The sequence below is a fragment of the Bidens hawaiensis genome, unplaced genomic scaffold, assembly GCF_021521415.1.
Source record: "Bidens hawaiensis isolate Kalapana, Puna unplaced genomic scaffold, B.hawaiensis_p1.1 tig00003244_1, whole genome shotgun sequence".
Classification (NCBI taxonomy): Eukaryota; Viridiplantae; Streptophyta; class Magnoliopsida; order Asterales; family Asteraceae; genus Bidens; species Bidens hawaiensis.
Window position 1 is genome coordinate 1,364,410 of NW_027491178.1, and position 9,319 is coordinate 1,373,728.

The 9,319-nt window shown below is 33.3% G+C and overlaps 1 pseudogene; it reads right to left on the bottom strand.

Moving 5' to 3' along the window:
- Positions 1-1,723, bottom strand: LOC143622811 (UDP-glycosyltransferase 73E1 pseudogene; annotated as a pseudogene).
- Positions 1,724-9,319: the final 7,596 nt, after the last annotated feature.

The following is a 9,319-nucleotide window of genomic DNA, read 5'->3' on the forward strand; positions in this document are numbered from 1 at the left end:
AGGAATGTTAACCAAAGAAATCGATAGTAAATTCTTTATAATCATCCAATCTGATAATTCAAGTTACATGGCAACACAATATCTTGAATAGGTGTATTATTCTTGGCTAAATCTTCAGTAATAGCTTGAATCATCAACGTCATATTACGATGAGACGAGCCCCCGTCCTCCATTGCTCTCTTCGCCATTGCTGCGAACGCCCTAGATCTCGTTCTTCGTGCCTCCCCTTCCTCGTCACTTTTCATCAGGTCTACTAAAGCTTTCTTGACATCTTCCCTCTTCACTATCTCTTTAGGCTTATCTAGTTTCATGAACGAAACGGGAACCTCTGTCCCAATTCTGACACCAATTTTCAACACGTTTATAATAAATCGTTCATTTAGAAATTGTTCCGCGAAATGTGGCCATGTAACCATTGGGACCCCAGCAGAAATCCCTTCAAGAGTCGAGTTCCATCCGCAGTGTGTCACGAAACCACCAATGGCTTGGTGTGACAATATTAATATTTGTGGTGCCCAACCACGGACCATTAGCCCTCTACCTTTAATCCTTTCTTCATATCCTTCTTTGGACAGCCATTCCTCAAATTCTTCACTTGTTTGCCTAATGAACCAAACAAAGGGAACGTTCGATGACTCGAGTCCCAACCCGAGCTCACTGCATTGTTCGGTGGAAGCATAAGACAAACTTCCTAAGCAAACATAGATCACGGACCCTAACTCTTTCGAATCCAACCACTTCAAACAATCATGCCCATTGATCGCAGCCTTGTTCCCTCTTTCGGCTCTATCTTGAAAACTTTCATTGCATAGTGAAACCGGCCCGACACACCACACCTTTTTACCTTTTGCCTTTGCAAATTCCTCAACATACTTGGGCTCCAACTCCTCAAAGCTATTGACTACAATCCCTATCGCATATTTCTCCGCTTCTAGCATTCGTTCAAAAGCAGCATTGGATTCCTTCGAGTCCCCTTTTCCCCAAGTTGAAACTTGTGGTTTGGTAACCTCAATCCGGTCTGGCAGACCGGGCAATACAAAGTACTCAGAGTCTGAATCAATTTCATCTAGTACCTTAGTACTAGTCACTATGTGTACGCACACGAACGCGAAACATCCAGGTCCATAGAATAAGACCCTAGGAATACTCATTCTCTTTGCCACATCACTAGTCCAAGGAAAACCACCATCAGAAATGATGCAACTTGGAGGTGGACATAAGGCCCGGAGCATATTTTCCGCGGGTTGTTCTAACATATTTATGGCTAAGATCATATTAGTTACATGACCACTTGATGGAAGCGAGTCAAAATTCTCGCATCCTTCCGGCAAACCAGCTTCAGCGCATGGGAATTGGAGTTCAAGAATTTGGATCTTTAGCTCGTCTTGAATGGCACGATCAATAACCGACTTAAAGCGGTTAGCGTTAAGAGGAGTTGTGATTATTGTAACCATATAACCACGTTGGGCTAGTATACGAGCCATGTCTACCATGGGTATCATGTGACCTTGAGCCATCAAAGGAAACAAGACAAAGTGAAGGTTAGCCATTGATGTGAAGAGGCTAGTCACTTAGTTAGCCAGCATGAAAACGTTGTATATAAATACTTATCATGCATCTTTTCCCTTTGTAATTGACGTAAATGATTACAGTGCATAGGGCTCATTTTGTGTAGCAAAAAACAAAAATGGAATTGTTATAGAAGGCATCGCCACCATATATATCTTATCTTCGGGAATATCTACACGTGTTGGTATATTCGTTTATTGGGCAAACAAGTATGATTTACGATTTAAGTTTTTTTTATGATGGATTCAAAAAATTTAGTATATTTCTACGAACTAAAACATTTGTTATTCTAGGAAATTGCATTGATAAAAGTTATAAGGGTATTTTTTGTTTTTCGGTTGATTTAATTTGGGTTAAAAACTGAAAACAGTTGGAGAATAAAAGTGTATTGTTTATTTTTAAAACTGTTATAAAAACTATTATAAAATGACGGTCTATTAACAGTGTTTTAATAAGTTTATATTCTTTATTTAACAGTGTTTTAATAAGTGTTTATTGTTTATTGTATATTGATTATTTACTAAATATTGTATTTTCATTTATTACCCGAATAGAATGCGAGTCTCAAACTAGTAATTACATATATAGTTAATTAGTTACCAATATTGTTGGTAAAAGAAAAGTTATGATTCTTTTATTTATCTTTATTTTTTTAACTGTTTTTGTTTTGCTAGTTATTATTTTATTTCGAGTTTAGTTAGCTTTATCATTATTATTTTTAATGTAATTTATCTATGTAAAGATATATGGTTTCCAGTTGCCTCACACATAAATATTAGGGAAAATTACCGAAATAGACAAGTTTGACCAATAATTTATCAAAATAGACATGTCTATTTAGCCTACATCTCTCCAATCATTGATTTTTTAACCAATAAACAACTGACACGTCATCGAAACCGGCTAAGCCTTAGCCTCCACTTTATGGGCACAGAATTTTATAAAAAGTAAACGAGTCCCACCTTTAACCAATAAAAATTCGAAACGTGTCAAAGGCGGCTAAACTTAGCCTACATCTATGGTTATTTAGCCGGTATCTCTGACTCTTAGCCTCCTTCGGGATACGTGTCTATTTAGTTAGCTGGCTTCAAATATTCCTTCTTAGCCAGCTTCAACTCGGCTTATAGGCTAAGGCTTCACTTAGCCGCCTTCAATTTTTTCATTTAGCCGTCTAATTTTAGCCGCCAAAATTGAATATTTTGCCAACCTTATTAAATATTTAGTCGGCTTCACTTAGTCGTCTTCTTAGCCGGTGTAAATTTAGCTGCCAAAATTGAATATTTTACCAACTTACCAACTCTATTAAATATTTAGCCGGCTTCACTTAGCCGTCTTATTAGCCGGTGTAATTTAACTCCCAAAATTAAATATTTTACCTAATCAATTATTTAGCCGGCTTCGCTTAGCCGTCAAATTTTTTTCTCCTAGCCGGCATGTTTTAGCCATCAACGGCTAAAACATGTTGATAAAATATTCAATTTTGGGGGCTAAAATTACACTGGCTAAGAAGACGGCTAAGTGAAGCCGGCTAAATATTTAATAGAGTTGGTAAGTTGGTAAAATATTCAATTTTGGCGGCTAAAATTACACCGGCTAAGAAGACGACTAAGTGAAGCCGGCTAAATATTTAATAAGGTTGGTAAAATATTCAATTTTGGTGGCTAAAATTAGACAGCTAAATGAAAAAATTGAATGCGGCTAAGTGAAGCCTTAGCCTACAAGCCGAGTTGGAGCCGGCTAAGAAGGAATATTTGGAGCCGGCTAACTAAATAGACACGTATCCCGAAGACGGCTAAGAGTCGGAGATGTCGGCTAAATAACCATAGATGTAAGCTAAGTTTAGCCGTCTTTGACACGTGTCGAATTTTTATTGGTTAAAGGTGGGACCCGTTTACTTTTTATAAAATTCTGTGCCCATAAAGTGGAGGCTAAGGCTTAGCCGCCTTAACCGGCTTCGATAGCGTGTCAGTTGTTTATTAGTTAAAAAACCAATGATTGAAGAGATGTAGGCTAAATAGACATGTCTATTTTGATAAATTATTGGTCAAACTTGTTTATTTCTGTAATTTTCCCTAAATATTATCACCAATATTGTTTGAATTTTTCCCCAAAAGAGTGTTGGTGGGATAAATATTTACAAAAATTGTGTCCCTTAAATATATTTAACAAAATGGTGGTGTTAACAACTTTTTTTTCTCAATCTTAATCTTATTTGTTAAACCAAAATGGACCCCATTTCATGTCCTTTTTTAATTATTTAAAACTAGTAATTTTAATTTAATTACAAAATAAATATTTTATAATCTAGTTATACGTTTCTTTATTTATTTAGTTCATTGTTAATCTTTTTATGTAAAATTTAAAATAAAATCGATATTTAATTCACAATAACTTTCGACAACAATGTATGATTCTCCTATGAGTGTCCTATGATGGAAGTTGAATTTCTAGGTATACCAGTTTACCTGAAAAAAAATTAGGTCACTCAAAATTGCAGGGATATCCCTGAGAGGTGAGAGCATGCGGATCCTTAAAGGCCCTGCGTGAGTAAAAAAATGGACCCTTAATAAACTCAAACACAAACCAGTAATAAAATGGTAGGTGTGATAACATTAAACAAAACAATACTATTGTCCCATGGGTCTAGCGCGCCATATGCAGCTACACACCTTGCATATGCCCAAGCCCAAAGGTCCTGCAAAAATTGTTTTGGACAATCTATATTTGCTTATAGAGAGTAGGGATCGGAGTGGTCCGGGGAAAGGCAAAATGGGGGAAAATGGGAGTTGAGGTTTAGGTAGAAGGTGATGAGGTGGAGGGTGAAAAATGGGGAAAGCCGGAGAGCATTCACTAGATTCCACCAAATCGCAAGAAGAGAATCATGAAAATCGGGAAGAACCGAGAAGAAATAGAGAATTTGGATCCAAGGAAAACCGGTAACACCATATCCCATAAACCAGGAATATTACACTCCCTAATTTAGTGTGTGCGTGAGAGGGACTGTGGTTTAATAATGGGTGGTTTTTTAATTGGATTTTTGTTTTGGTGATTTGGGTCAGGGACTCAGGGTTCTCATTGGTTTTTTTGTTTGAAAATAACAGTTAATATTAAACTAAAGTGAGTAGATCAGGCTTTCTAATATGCGTTATTCCGTACTTCCACCAGCCCAGTCCATCACTAAAGTTGGGCTGAATTAAAGACTTGGATTTTATTTTAAGTTCATATATAAATTATTCTGAACTGGGCTTTATTAGTATAGGTTTCTAAGTAGATGTGCTATAAACATGAAGGTTAGATGGGCCTGTAGCTGCAGTTGATCAAAATGGGCTTAAAGTTGTCTATTGGGCCTCATGTGTTCCAGACATGTTTCGATTTCATCCAAGTTATTTTGCTAGTGTTTAAAATGTCAAGATTAACGACCAAACTCAAAGTATTCACTTGGAGTTGTCATCATCATCTGGTGAAGATTTCTCTAGCCGGCCATTCTCGATTAGTTTCTTTTGTGATTCCGAGTGTATATATTCCTTCGTCCATCAAATATCGTTTTGTTAATGATCTGATATTTTGGTTTTCTGTTTGTTCTTGTTCATATTCATTCTTGTATTGTTTCTGAATTAAACAATTATGGTTTGTGTTTAATACAATCAGATTCAGTGTGTTCGTGTCACACTAACTATCTATAAGTAAACAAGAAACGTCAGTTCATTTATTAAATTCATTTCCTATAGGGTTCTATGCTTTTGGGCCTCTATAAATATTTGTGACCCATTAAACTGTTTCCTTGATAAACAAGGAGAAAACTTTGCCAGGGATGACAAAACAGGTTTTGTTAAAAAGGTTGTGTAAGACATGTTATAATCAGCCGAACAAGACAGATTAATTAGCTATACCTCATTTCTAAAACGCCACCCCACATTTTAAGCATATGAGTTATATAACACGACAAGCTTAACACGATACATAAAGTTAGCGAAAAATTTTCTTTAATTATACATTACACAAAATAATGCCTTATATTCATTAATGCTTAAAGTACTAGTGAGATTATCATATAAAAAATGATAATAGAAACCAAGAAAAGCCTCATATAAGTTTTTGATAAATGGTTTTATCTTCTTTTTTTTTTTCAACTGCCAGTATGATAAAACGACATTCTAAGACCATGTGTAGTCATAAAGTCTCACCCCTGGGCGTTATACGTCACGTGGCGCCTAGTCAGAGTTATGACTTTTTATAAAAATAGGGTGTAGTCATAAAGTCTCCATAACTTTGTTTATTTAATTATTTTTAAATTTGTGTGCCTTCCACCAACGTTTTTTACAAAACGCCACCCAAAAAGCCTTAACCAAAACGTCTCCATGTATAAAGCCGAGGAGGGGTGTTCTCAGGCTTTATGACCCCATAACGCCTCCAGTACGCATGGTGTAAGCGCGTTGGTCTAAACATTGACGTACGCTAATCGATTTTCATGTTAGTTTAAACGGGTTAATGTCATAATTAAACAAGTTAAATAAAAATGTATCTGTGTACGTGTGTATATATTACAACAACCCATATTATCCCTTGCTTAGAAAGTTCCTTACGCCAAGAATCTTCACATCTTAAAAGCCATTGTTTTTTTTAAGTTCACACACTATTTGCATACAACAGCAATACACCTCATACTACGAGGACGAAATCTCGTTGAAGCCACCGCCAATTTATTTATTACTCTACAGTCTACATAAAAAAAAAAAGAAAAACTAATATTATTATTATTATTATTATTATTATTATTATTTTATGTACAATTCTAAAAATTGACAAGCAAACGAACTTTCTTCTATATATACATATAAGTAAATTCTTTTTCAAGATCCAATTAGTTGGAAGCGTGTTTTTAATATCGGTTGAAGAATAACTTACAAAGGAAACAATAAACTACACGTTAGTTATAAACCTCATCATATTATTATTAATCATTTCCAGGTTTCCACTCCATGGTTGTATTTAATCATATAATTACAGAGAGTTAAGATTATTAAATCCAATATTAACCGAAATATTATTTTATTTCAAATTAATGGAAAAATAGAAAACCCAAAATTACTAACAACAATATCAAATTAACCGAAATATTATTGTATAAGATGATCGATAAATGACTCCGGATTGTCAATATTCTTATTAATTTTGCTTCATTTCATTATAAAACAGTATACGGTGCTGAAAATTAGGCCGGACGGGTTAATTATAACTTAATTCGACTACGCTAGCTTCTTGCTAGTCTATTTATTTAAGAGTTATGAATAAAATTGGCTGTTAAAAGAAATAATAAATAATAAAAAGAAAAACTATAGTCGTGAGATTTAGTTTCGAGCAGGTTTTAAAATCAATGGAGATAGTTACTTATTAGTGGCCGCTCATAGAAAAAAAATGTTATTAATTGGTGATGTAGTTGGAAATGCATTATCTAATACAACCATGTGGGTTGATCATTGAGACCTCATTATCTTTTTGACTTATATAAGACAAGTCAATGAAATTTAGGTAATTATAAATCTACATAACACCTGATCATTAATTATATTTATATAGATTGTATATGATTGTAAATGAGTTAGGTAGTTTATACGTACCGAAAAACAAGATTTTTACTATGGACTGTTCAGTCTAAGATCTTAATTATAGTTTAATAAAAAAATATTATAATTCTTAACTCTCCATTATTTCTTATTTTACAATATTGGTTGATGGCAACGTATAAATCTTCGTGTACATGTTGGATTTATCTAATTATCCAACCTATGTACGTAGACATGTAGTTACATATATATAATATATGCGACTGTTTAATTAATATAATTCATCAATGATCATGCATAGGGTATTCATAAACAGATATCCATAAGATGTATGGGAATTTATATTTTTTTAATATATACTGCCTGCGTTTACATACGAGATTAATTTAAAATTATTCCCAAATTACTCAACTAATGATTATGTACGTATTTAAAATTTAAACTATTTCTAAATTACTCATATAATGATTAACTAAAATAATTGAAGGAGACTAAACCCGCATGATTTTTGGGTCATTGTCTCATTTTACAAATTATAATTTCAAATACAACCATTAAATGAACTGTTATAATTACTATTTTTCAACACATTTGTATTAAAGTGATATATTCTATAGTAGTACTACAAACATTCGAATAAATTGATATATAAATTAATGTATTTACGTATAAAATGGTTTTAAGACATTTAATCATATACATTTGGCATTATACAATTAATTTTTGAAATAAAATAGAAATTTATGTAATTTAAAAGACATAAGGTATAATTGGGAGGAAAGGGTGCCAGGCTTGCACTCCAATGCACCACAAGGTATCCGTTATGGCATATAATATTAAACAATAAGCAAGCAAGCCCTTCTTATCTGGTTTACTTCAAAGCCAACCGATTCTCATCTTTATTACAGATATATAACTTGTTATCCACAAATACCTACATGCATATATAATGGATTGAAAATATATTATTAATAAACTATGTTAATACAAAGAGTTAACCAAGAAATGCTTTTAGGGTCTTCTAAACTTGAGGAGCTAAAACAATTACGTACCTAAATCTGTATATATATATAACATAGAGCAAAAAAAATCAGCAATGTGAAGATAAAATTCAAAGAAAATAATTCAAAGGAGCACAAATATATTGAAAGATAACAAGTTAAATGATAACGAATTGAAGAGGAACACAAATGTAACAAGGATTAATGGATTGGATAATACGTTGAAATAAGAATTCATTACATTGCGTATAGTCATTGACGAATACATTTATAAAGTTCTCAAAATCCAGAAGTAGTGTATTACATGGAGAATGCATTAATTTTGTGAAATATGCAGTTATAGTGTTTCACCTACATCAAATTATGTTGTAATTTACATATGGCATTTGTTATAAATACACCTAAACGAGAAATCAGAAGTACTACACACGTGTATTCATCCGTGAATCCTATAAACTATGTTTAGAATCTACATAGTTAGATCATTAATTATGAATACACCAACTATGTTTGCCCCTCCACAACGTTATGTACATAACGTTTGGCAACGGAAAATATTGTCCAAAACGCCCGGTGTTTTGGGATGTTTTCCCATCCCACAAGAGTCCATTACCATTAGTCTTATTAGTGTTTCACTTATTTGTGATGTATTGTCACGTCAAGAATATTCATTTCATGTATCTAGGAAAAAGTTAAAAACATGTCTTTATTTTCGTTTTTTAATTATCTTGAATATCCAACTAACTAAACTGCCTCCCATTGAATAAAAAAGTTCTCAAAGATTGACTGATTTTTATTATCAATAATGTTAAACTGCTCATTTTGTTGTACAATTCAATTCTTAATTCATAGCTACTTAGCTATAGTATTCCCTTAATGAGTTGTTTTAATAGAAGTTTTTCAAATGAATAAATAAATTTAAAAGGTGATGGTAAAGAAAAAAAAAGATTTGTAGGGTTTAAACTAAATAAGAGTTTTTAAAGAACAAATGAAATTCTGGTGAGTCTATTTGTTGATCTTTAACTTATAAAAAGTTGAAAAGAAAGAAAGAAAGAAAGACAGCAAGTGTGAGTTGCCTTTTTATAGTAACTTCCAAGGGTGGAAAGGCAGAAGTTTGATAGATTAGATCGGTGGAAGTACTCTTCGATCTCCTTCTCTCTCTCTCTCTCTCTCTCTCTCTCTCTC